This window comes from Petaurus breviceps, unplaced genomic scaffold (genome assembly GCF_028583685.1).
Source record: "Petaurus breviceps papuanus isolate PSGF00001 unplaced genomic scaffold, PetGlider_PUasm1.0 90667, whole genome shotgun sequence".
NCBI classification, from domain to species: domain Eukaryota; kingdom Metazoa; phylum Chordata; class Mammalia; order Diprotodontia; family Petauridae; genus Petaurus; species Petaurus breviceps.
Window position 1 is genome coordinate 4,398,053 of NW_027187302.1, and position 12,460 is coordinate 4,410,512.

Below are 12,460 nucleotides of genomic sequence, written 5' to 3' on the forward strand. Positions count from 1 at the left end.
ATTTGATCTCCAGGTCATCCCAACACTGGAGCCTGTGCTCTTACTCGCTGTGCTACCTGGCCGCCCCTGATAAGGTAATCTTGAAGCTCAATAAGAGAGAATAAGGGAGATTCCTAATCATTTGAGAGTTTCCCTCTATACCCATGTCCAAAGTCCAAACTAATCACTTAGGCTTTCATTCTGCTCCAAGTTTGGTGCAAATCTATCTGGATTGTCCCACAGTACTGTCTGGGGAAGCAGAATGTTTTATAGGTGAGACAGGGTCTTCCTTACATGACCGATTCCTCTTGTCATTGGCAAAGTGATGTAAATTAGCTGATAAACTGGAAATTTCCATGGAGGAAAAGAAGAGACAAAGATGGGTATGTGATCTTACCAGCGGAGGGGAGGGGACATTGACATGACCAGGGCTACAGACCTCTTGTGGGTAATACAGGGTTCAGGGTGAGGAGCAAAGGGAATTATGACCCCTACCCCCAACATGAGGGCAAGTAAGGAGCAAAAAGTCCTAAAGAAACACAATGAGAAAGGGAACCCACTGCATAAAATGTGTCCCTTTGCCTTCTATATGATTTCTACCTCTGAAAATCACATTTGTAGTAATTCCTCTTTTTCTTAAATGGTTGTATTATTGTCTTAGAATCATCAATTTAGAGCTAGAAGGGGCTCATCTAATCCAACCTTGTCTATTTAAAACTGAGAAATATGAACTTCATGGAGGTTCATAATCTGCCCAAGGTCACATAGAATGTAAGAAGTGGGATTTGAACCCAGTTTCCTGACTTCAGATATAGCAAACTTATATCTCATAGTTTTCAGTAATATGCCCAAAAGTCATGTAATTAGAAGTATCTCAATTTTTAGTTATACTATTTGTTTAAAAAACAATTTAGTATTATATACTAAACATTGTGCTAAGTACTGTGAATATGTAGTTGTTTTTTTTTAATCAGCATAATTCCTGCCATCAAGGAGGTTATAGTCTAAAGTGAGAGGGGGAGGGGTGGACACCAGGTCAGTACAAGAGAGGATGAGGTGGGTACAAAAGAGAGATCCAGAAAAAAAAAGTGCTTTAAGAATATTTGAGGTAGAAGAGGAACTAATAGCAATCTGCCTATTGAAAATCTTAGGATGAAAGAACTTAGACTGAACTAAAGCAAGTTTTAATACTCTGGAATGAGAATTTGACATTTAAACATCTGTAAACACTATCTTCTTTAACTCCCCATCTCCATCCCCACTTCCAGATAGTCTACTAAAACTTAAGCCTGTTTTGTAATGTTGAGCAAGGTCATACCTCTCATCAGATTTTTTAAAATCCAAATTCATTTAATTTTTTGGTTATTTTGTCTTAAGATCACAGATTCAGAGTTAGAAAGGCTCTTAGAGATCACTGAGTCTACACCCCTTCATCTTACAGATGAGGAAACTGAGGCCCCAAGCAATTAAGAGACTTTCTGAGTCACACAGCTAGTAAACTTCTGGGGTGCAATTTGAACCCAGATACTCTTGATTCCAGACCCACTGCCCTTTCTACTATACCACTCAAACTCTTATTTTGAGCCTGTTTTAATGCACCTTTTCAATATTTTTTAAAGAGGGGTCAGAACAAACGATTTTAAATTTATATTCAGGGTAGCCAACCTAGTCACATTGAAAACATGTTCAATTTCACAGATGCCAAACAATTATGTTTAATAATTATGTTTAATAAAAACTTAATTCACCTATAATCTTTGAGTCACAGGAAACAAGTTTCTAATGCCCCCAGACACCTTGCTTGATGCTGGGTAGCATTAGGGAAAAGATGTGTTAGACACAGTGTGTGACTTCTTCCATGCAAATGAACTGAGGGAGATGAAAGATGGGATCTCTAAGGCCCCTTCCAGCTTCCATCATTCTCTGATTGCAAGAATGAACATTGTAATGGGCCCTAATGACTTTAGAGGAGCCAGAAGTCTCATTGCTTACAAGTATGTTTAATTCGTTTTTCAGTTCAATGACTGAAGGGAATAGTTCTATGCATGGCTTTCTAATGTCCTAGAGTATGTACCATTTCTATCTTGCATTCTTCTGTAGCAAATGAATATCTTTGGATTAAAGTGATCTCCATTCAATTAGCAGCATTGATGGTATGTATGCATGTCATATACATACCAAGGCCAGGTAGATTTTGAGTAATCTTAAGACTATATACTGGGGGCCATTAGGTGGCTCAGTGAATACAGTACCGATCCTGGAGTCAGGAGGACCTGAGTTCAAATCCAGCCTCTGACACATAACACTTACTAGCCATGTGACCTTGGGCAAGTCACTTAACCCCAATTGCCTTGCCCTTCCCCCTCCAATAGTAGGTAGAGGGCTAACCTTGATGTCAGAAAGACCCATGTTCAAATTCTGCCCGTGTTGCACTTTGAATGCCTGGTCATGAACAAGTCACTTGACTTCTCAGTGTTCCCCAGGCAGCTCTCTAAGATTATAAATTACAGATAAGTTGTCGGTCTATATTAGTGAAATGAGCTTCCACACCAAGGAGTTCTTCACACTTATAAAACCACCAGCTGGGACATAAGAACAATAATACATTGCAGGTTCATCTCGTTTTATATAGTAGGCATACTTCTAAAAATTTGCACATGCATTGAATTTTTATGAATGAAATTGTGCAGAGAGATTCTATTTAGGATTATATCAGGAAAGCTTAAAAAGCATTAAAAATCAACCATCTGGGCCAATATCCCCATCTGACAGACCAAAAAACTAAGGGTTAAGAGACTTGTACATAATCACAGAGGAAATAAATAATAGAACCAAGATTTACATACAAGTATTTTTACTCCAAATCCACTGTTCTCTCTATTTCATCATACTAGGAATCTTACAGAGAATCTATTTGTAATTTAAATAAATTTTTTTTGAGAATAATATCTCACACTACAAGGTTTGCAAAGTCATTTACTATGTTAAGTCATTTGACTGTTTGGTTGTTTCCAATGATCTCTCCTCTTTTCTACTTTGCATCTTTTGCTACCCTTTCTGACCATCCTCCATTGTCATTGTGAAAGCAGAATGAGCCATGCGGAACTGAGCACCATTTTATATTTGTCTTTTTTTCAATATCTTGGCCAAAGAATTCGCCACCCAGTAGCCAGCATAATAGTGATGTATCCCTTCTTACTTAGCTATGCTATTCTCAGATGGGAGACTTAGTCTGTAACCAGGATATTCTCAAAGCCAATAAATATTATGGACTGGACAAGGCAGAGACAGTGCCCTGATGGCATAGCCTTGAGAACCCAGGCTCAATCCCATGCCATGATGAAACAACAGAGTAGAAATTTGTGGAGGTAGTATACTGGAGGAAGATTACCTGGATTATTCCGGCCAAATGTTTGGGGCAGGCATGAATTATAGGAGTCATTTACACAGTCTTCTTCCTCATTAGTGTTTCCTTGAATTTAGCATGGTACCTACCTCATCAATTCATCTGCTCTGTAACTTGTTTGTATATGGTTATTTGTATGTTGTCTCCCCCATTAGACTGTAAGCTCCATGAGAGCATGGACTGTCTTTTACCTTGCTTTATACCCCCAGCCCTTAGCATAGTATATGGCACTTAATACAAGTTTCTTCACTGACTGACTCACTGTAGATCACTGTCTTCCAACTGAGTAAAAGAGAAATTCTCTTTAACAGTCCTTTATGATTTTTTAGTACAAATATTCTATATAATCCAACCAGCAGCTAATTATGAATGACTTGAATAGCTACAAGTTAACAAAATCATCTTGACCTAAAGAAGTTTCCAGTGAATGTGTATGTTATGAAAGCTGGCTGATCTTTTTAAAATGTAAACCAGAATTCATGTTTGGCTTTCTGAGAATCTGATATATGGTCAATGAACATGCATGGGCTCTGTGAGATTTTTCCCACAAGGAATGAATTCAGTACCTGAATGCACAGGGAATAAAGCATTTCTTAACTACAAATACTATATTAAAATTGTCATTCTTAAAATTTAAGAAGCAGGTCTTCTCCTTGAACAGCAGCCAAATCCAACCATCTTGCTTCAGAAAATGGATAACACCTCATATTTTAATATCTTACTAAGTAAAGGCCATGCTTTGTTTTAACCTGTATTTTTAGATAGTAATTTGAGACAGCTAAAATATATGTTACTAAAAGTACCTTGGGTGTGCTTTTTGTGTAGAAGAGCTCTTGAAGGCCTCATAGGAATCCTCCTTAGAAAGGTTATTAAAAGAATACCTGGCATGGTTGGAAAATATCTTCGAATATGAGCCAGGGTGCCTAGGATTCAATATGGGCAAGAATATTAGTAACTGGCTATGGGATCTTGGACTTGACTGTAACATGATGGGATTAGACTAGATGATCCCTAAGGTCTAACATTTGTGATGCTTAAAAAGTTTGAAAGATATAATTTCTGGGTAATTTAATCATTCTATTAGTAAAACTAACATGTTATTAATAAGAAGAGGTCAGTGGCACTCTCAAATGCCAAAGACCCCTCATGGCAGTGGGCTCACATTTTATATGCTCTTGGAAGAGTAGATATTCCTGAAGGTAGCAATCAACTCTGGCTAACAATTAATGACAGAGAATGAATATTGTAACACAAGGTGCACTATATTACAATGAGGGTCTTGGGAGTATGTGACTTGGATCACTCAAGTCTTGGTCAAAGAGACAACAATATCCATATCACCTGTCTGACAAAAGGGAGAGTCAGCATTTTCCCAGACCTATCTGAGCAAACATGATGAACAGAAATCCACTTATTAGCCTAAACTTAAATTTTCTTTTACTGTCTTTTGATTAGATTTCAACTTGGGTAAGTCTTTGAGCAAGACTTCCCACACTAGTTGATTTTTGAATGAGGAAGTAGAAAAGAGGAAAAATCTTGGTCCAATTCAGTAATTAGTTATTAATACAAGAGAGGAAATAATCATTTTTCTCAATTCTATCACATTAGTAAATAATAATGTGACAAACTGAAAAAGTATGACCATGCCTAGGGAAATAAGGTAACAAAGGACATTGTCACCTGTGTAGATTTTTTTTCCTTTTTAATTGATTTTCCCATACTTAAGTAGAGTGGCAAGCACTTTACACAGGAGAATGTCATTTCAGCCAAAATTTCCTACCCACTCCTGCTTTTCTTGAGTGCCCAGAATTACCCATTTGTCTGTCAATAAATCACTCCCTTCAATATCAAAAGAATGTTTTCTAATGTGAAGGGCTTAAAACATAATTTCCCCACATCATTGTTTCAGTTGTTGATGGGTTCTAGAATAGCATGATATCCATTCCTGCAAAACCTCAGTAACACTACAAGGTTCCAATACTGTCAGGCCCTTACACTATAGCAATAAAGACCAATCAAAGTGAAAATTTGCTTAGCATAGCATTAACTTGCTTACCCTTAGAATTAGAAATATAGTGATATCAATATTGCCTAATAAATATACATATTTTTTCTCTTATAGTTTTTTTGGCTTAAAGAATTGTCTACAGTGAACAAGTCAACTGTAAAGACTCAAAATCTTGACTTTTCTTTGTGCTATCAAAAACATAGCCTCTGAAGAAGTGTGTGTGTTCTTCATAGGAAGCATATTTTTGTTGGTTCTAATCAAGGTAAGAAATTATTTTAAATTGTTTTAGCTTTGAAATGAGCCTTTTGAGAACCTCCTATCATCACTACTATCATGTAATTGTTATGTTTCCCACTGCAAGATATCACTTCCTAACAGATCATTTCCATATATGAATCATTGTTGTCATTGATTTTTAAAAGTCCCAGTAAGAATAGGAAAAGCTGTACTGCATAAGGTATTTGTAGTTAAGCAGATGTGTTCTACTAAGCTGGTAATGTTGGCCATCTTAAAACACTTATTTTTATATATATTTATATTCTTGTGAAAAGCGTATAATAGACAGAGGAGAAATTCATGAGTCAGAACTCAAACAAAAAATGTACTAGAGAAAAAGCAGCAAATATTGGACTTTCTACTTAAATGTATATTTCAAAATGGAAAATGATCAACTTTAGTTAAATAAGTTGAATAATTCAAATACAAACACAAGCAATACAACATTTTAAATGGCACAAGGGCGTTTGAGTCCCCCCAAATGGACTACTTGAAAAGGATTGGGAAACAATACTAACTTCTAAATGAAGTCAAAACATTCCTTTATTCCATTGCAAAGTAGCTTGTCAGTACCGCTGTGTCAGTGGGGATTCATACAAACCCAGTGGGAACAAGAAATGAGTATAGTGTCTTTGTATCTTGGGAAAGCAAACAACCCAAATAGTGGTAAGCACTTTTTCCCAAAAAAAAAGGTGTCATCATTGCCCTACTTTATTATTATTATTTTGGGAATTCATCTGTCATTTTATTTTCCTTTTCTGAATATGAAGCATCCTTTGAGCAACCCCTCTTCTTTTAGTAGGTTTCCAGCTGGTATTTAATGAAAGTCATATGGTCCCCAGGGCCTGCAAGATATTTATTTTAATTTGATTTTTTTACCCCCCTTATCTAGCTGTCACAAGTTACTCTGGAAAGACCTTCCCCTATGGCAAGAAATAGTCCAGAGTGCCATGTGAGAAGGTGCCTGGAAAATTAACACATGAAGGACCATCCTCCATACATGCAACAACTGTTTTTTTAGAAATAAATTGCTGTTCAGTTGTTTGTCCTGAGTGCTACCCTAGAGGCAGCTCGGTGGTACAAGGGTTAGCAGCAAGACCTGAGTTCATATCCTTGTTCACACACTAACTAGCTGTGTGATCCTGGGCAAGTCACTTAACCACTGTCTACTTGCATTTTTTTTTGGAGGGGGAAGGCAGGGCAAGTGGGGTTTAGTGACTTGCCCAAGGTCACACAGTTAACAAGTGTGTCAAATGTCTGAGACTGCATTTGAACTCAGGTCTTCCTGAGTCCAGGGCTGGTGCTTTACCCACTATGCTACCTAGCTGACCCCCAATCCCTATCCTTATTAACAATTTACATTTGTGTAACAATGTACAGACATTTTACAGAGGCAATTATGCAACATTACTGGACTGAACCTGTACAAAGTGGTTTACTTTTCTTTTACTTTACTTCTTTCATTTAGACCCAATAGCAATCCTATGAATTAGGTAGTGCAAGTAGTATTTAACCCCATTTTATACATGAGAAAAGCTCAGATATGCTAAAATCCTTATATAATTGGATCATAGATTTAGGTGTAGAAAAGACTTCAGAGGCCATTTAGTTCATCATTTTACAGACAAAAACCTAAGTCCTAATGATGTTGTAACTTGGTCACACATATCAATTAATCAATCATTCAATCAGCAAGCATTCAGTTATCACATCTTATCAATAAAAGCACAATGGCAGGCACTGGGGATAAAAGAACAAAAAAAAAACCAATCCCCACTCTCAAGGAGCTTATATTCTGAGGAGACAAAATGTATGTATGTATATATATATATATATATATATATATATATATGTGTGTGTGTGTGTGTGTGCATATATATATATACATATATATATAGCATTAATATGAAGTTAATCGATACAAAACTATGCAAAGTCATTAAGTGCAAGATAATGACAGAGGAAGGATTTTATCTCAGGTCCTCTGGTTCTAATCAGGTTTTTATTGTTTATTATTATTTTTATTGTTCTTGCTGTTATTTCTCGTCATGCCTCTCCATGCCAAACCATGATTGGTTGACCTGGGAGATTCGACTCCACAGAACAACATACCCCTCCCAGGAAAAGCCCATCACTTCTAAATTCACCACCACCCTGCTGACTCATTCTTTAACCTCCCTCAGCCTCCTCTCCCCTCTGATTGGAGGAAGGAGTATCAAACTCTTCCCAGTGCTTTCCTGTATAGAGGGCAGAAACTGAACTTTCAGCTTCCTCTACTTTGTATCTGATGCTCTGACTGGTTTCCAAGAGAAGCCCTCATGTCCACCCCCTATCCTCACCCCCAACCCTGATTTTTTTTGCCTCCTTTTGTGTGTTTCTCCTCTTTAGATTGTAAGCTCCTAAAGGGCAGGGACTATCTTTCTTTCTATTAGTCATATCCCTAGTGGGGCCATCTTCAGTTGTCTTGACTCTTATCTTGCCATTGGACTTTGATGACTCTGGAGGAGAGAGTGAGACTCATGACTTTGCATAGCTCTGCCTCACTAAAACCCAATTCATATGCAAGTCAAGACATCGTCCTCATGACATCATTGGTCCTCCTTGAGAACAAGGATGAATAACAACAGCATCAACCTGTATCGTTGGTGCTTAACATAGTGCCTAACCCACAGAAGGCATTTAATACATGTTTACTGAATTGCATTGGATTGACACTGCTAGGTTCTAGGGCTAATAGGCTGTCACCAGGAGGGTGGTAAGCCTTTACTCCAAAGTAAATTTAATTCATTATGTGGCTTCCTTGTCCTTAGGATATAAAGCAACAAAAGATTTGACATAATGTGAAACTCAGTGCCCCTCAACCCCACCAGAGACATTCAACAAACCTCAAGGACATAAGCCTTCCTAATTAAGCCTGCTCAGTAGAGCCTTGGAAACCCAGGCAGCCTGCAACGCAGGGGGTTTCAAGGACCTCAAATCACCTTCCCAGGGAGAATTCCAACTCAGAATCTGAGACAGGCATTAGAGAACTTGCCCTGGGAACAAGAGGACAAGTTCCAAACTAATTAAGTTCTGCCTGTTGATGTGATTATTTGGTGAACAGAGCATCTTAAACATCAGCCTACCCTGAGGATGGTGTTTTTATTTGATCTTATTCAGTTTACCAAAGATTTTTATTTTTTCTGTCTCTCTCCTACCTTTTAATGGCTCTCAAGAATAAGCTAGAGTTTATTCTATTATTATCTATTCACAAAATCATAGAGATACAGAATAGGACAATTGGGAAGAACCTCAGTGGTCACCTAGTCCAATTCATACATTAGAAGAAATCACTATTATAACCCATTGGGTGTCATTCAACCTGTGCATGAAGATTTCCAGTAGGTGGAGGTCACCACCTCTTGAGCACCTGTTCCAATTTTGGACAGCTCTAATGGCTAGGAAATTGTATAATTTAATTATTACCATGTTTCCCCGATAATAAGACACTGTCTTATTAATTTTTTTGGACAGAAAAACACAAGAGGGCTTATTTTCAGGGGAGGGCTTATTTTAATGAACATTGACAGCAATTTTAATAAACAGGTAAATGTGAACAAAAAAATGTACCTTTATTCAATAAGCAAATCACTGGGGAAGAACAGGATGACGCGCTCACTGCTGCAGCTCTGATTGGATGCAGCTCGGAGTGCGGTGTGCGTTTCACCCTGGGGGGTAACGGTGCATTCAGAGAGTACCGTAATGTAGCGTGTAGCACAGGGGATCACCTTCACTACAGTAGCAATCTCAATAGGGCTTATTTTCGGGGGAGGGCTTATTTTAGAGGAATCTTACACAGTAAGGGGAGGGCTTATTTTCGGGATAGGTCTTATTATTGGGGAAACACGGTATTTGCAAGCCTAAATTTTCTTCTTTGCAACTTTTACCCAATGCTCCTGGCTCTGTCCTCTGAGACCAAACAGAAAAAGCTGAATCTGCCCTCCTTAAGTCAACCCTTGCAACACTTGCACATGGCTATCATAGCCTTGAATATTCTTCAGGTTAAACATGCCCAGTTCCTTCAGATGACACTTATATAATGTGAATTCAAGGCCCTTCACTCTCCCAGTTGATCTCATCCAAACACTTTCCTGCTTATTATGTTATGTGGTGGATTCTTTGCTATGATAGACATAGGCATGTATCAAAATATGGTAGCATTAAATTCTCTAAGCCCTCAGAGAATTTAGATGCCAGAGTGTTGGTGATCTTGTCCCTTCCCTTGCGATGTCTCCTCCTTACTACTCTATGTGGTTTAAAGACCCTCTACCACTACCTGTACCCTGTTGTTCCTCTGTATCATTGTGGATGATACAAACATCACAACATTTTATATGTAAGAACCCAGCTGTAACTAAGATTTTTTTTAACCTAGAGCAAGTATCAGAAACCATACCCAAGGAAAATCAGCCTAAATCAAGCAATTAAGCTTTTACTAATAACCTACTATATTCTAGGCACTGGACTAAATACTAGGGACACAAAAAAAGGCAAAAAAAAGTCCTTGCTACCAAAGAGATTAGAGCCTAATGTGGGGAACAACATTCAAGTAAGTATGTACAAATAAGATCTATGAGGTATAAAATGAGGATAGTCTCAGGGTGAAGATATTATCAAAGGAGAGGAAAAGGCCTCTTATAAAAGATGGAAATTAAGTTGTATTGAAGGAAACCAGGGAATCCAAGGAGCAGAGATGAAGAGGGAGAACACTCTATATATGAAGGACAGCCAGTGAAAGGTCACAGAGTCTGGAGATGGTCAAAGGACCAGCAAGGAGGGTATTGTCACTGGATCACAGACTACATGGAGTGAGGGAAGGCATAAGAAGACTGGAAAGATAGAAATGAGGCAAGTTATGATGGGCTTTGAAATTTGATGAGTGGATTTTATCTTTGATCCTAGAGGTAACAATGAACCACTGTGGTATATCAACATTGTCCTGTCTGAATCTTAGGAATTAAAGTCACCCTTAGGTTTGGGTCAATACTAGAGCACCACTCTGTAGAGGAAGACAAAGAACACAAGTGACCACGAGGCCCTTTCTGTAGAGAAAGATCATCCCTATTCATCCCCAGCCAGGGAAAGAGGACCATTAGGTATCTTCCTATTTAAATCAGCCTTAATAGGGAAACAGCAGGTGACATAAGACCTGAATTCAAACCATGGGTGTGCCATTTATTACCAATGAGATCTTGATGACATGGTTTTCTTATGTATAAAACCAGAGTTATATTAGATGACCTCGAAGGTCCCTCCAAGTTTCAATCTATGATCTCAATATTAAGAATAATTAGCATACAAGAAGCTTGATGAGATGGAGGGGAATCAAAGAGTTCTTGAAAGCAACTCCCATCTTCCTCCTACATATTCTCATCATGCTTTGATGACCCAGAGGTGATGACCTAGAAACTGAACTATCAGAAAGGGTAAGTGTCTCATTCAATGGTCAAGCAACTCCTTCTGAATTCTAGACTGAGCTAAGATGGAGCTCAAATCTCATACCATCCAAGTTGGAGGAGATATTAGGCACTACATTGTTCAATCCCTTCAGTTTACAGAGGAAGATACAGACCCTCATTTACTGTCAGAGCAGGAAACTAAGTTCTACTGACTCCCAGATTATTGAAATACGAACTCCATCATTGTCATGTTTTTGGCTCAACCTGACCATGGTTACATCCTCACCCCACCACCATACCATATCCTTGCATTCTTACTTAGAGGATCATAAATGCTAATAATAGACTAAATTTCTTGTCCTGGGACAAAGCCACTGTTATCAGTCCTAGGTATAGTTTTATGTAAGATAATTCTGCAACTTTAGCACCTTCACCTTGAAAATAATATTTAGCTCAATGAAAAAACCAGAGTTGAATGGAAAATTTGACATTCAGATACAAGAAGCAAGAGAAGCATGAGAAGGTAAACAGGGAAAATAAATCATAAGAAACTTATCAAAGTTGAACTATTTACATTCCTACATGGAAAAATGATAATTGTAACTGATGAAACTTTTATCAGTATGAAAAAAGTTGAAGGGAATATATATATATGTATATATATATATATATACATATATATGTCTATATAGGAGGGTATATGGGCATATGAATACATATGTGAATGTGTGTATATATGTTTACAGGTATACATAGATAGAGGCACAGGACCAATTTAACAGGAAGGGATGATACTTAAAAGGTGAAATTAAGAGGAATATAATGAGAGGAGATGGGGAGAGACAGAATGGGATAAACTATCTCATATAGAAGAGGCAAGGGAAAATAGTTACAATGGAGGGGAAGAACAGGAAGGCAACGGGGAATGGGTCAACCTTATTCTCATTGAATTTGGCTTAGTGAGGGAATGAAATACACGCTAAATAGGGTATCTCACCCTACAGGAGAGTAGGGGGCAAGGGGTTGAGAGGGGGGATGATGGAAGGGAGGGCAGACTGGGGGGGAGGGAAGTTGGAAGCACCCACTTTTGAAAAGGGACAGGATCAAAGTAGAGAATAGAACAAGTGGGAAGTGGGATAGGACGGAGGGAAATATAGTCAGTCTTTTACAATATATCCACTATGGAAATGTTTGCATAGTTACGCGTGTACAACCTATACTGAATTGCTTATTTTCCCAGTAAGGGTGGGTGACAAGGGAGGAAAGGAATGAATCTGGAATTCAAAGTTTTAAAATCAAATGTTTGTATATATATATATATATATATATATATATATATATATATATATATAT

At 37.9% G+C, this 12,460-nt stretch overlaps 1 protein-coding gene across 1 annotated transcript in view; it reads left to right on the top strand.

Moving 5' to 3' along the window:
- The window catches only part of HTR1E (5-hydroxytryptamine receptor 1E), a 90,982-nt gene that overhangs the window by 13,883 nt on the left and 64,639 nt on the right, over positions 1 to 12,460 (top strand). Inside the window, exon 2 of the mRNA XM_069065101.1 lies at positions 5,508 to 5,655. The gene's annotated coding sequence lies outside the window, so the exon portion shown is untranslated. The remainder of the gene's footprint in view (positions 1 to 5,507; positions 5,656 to 12,460) is intronic.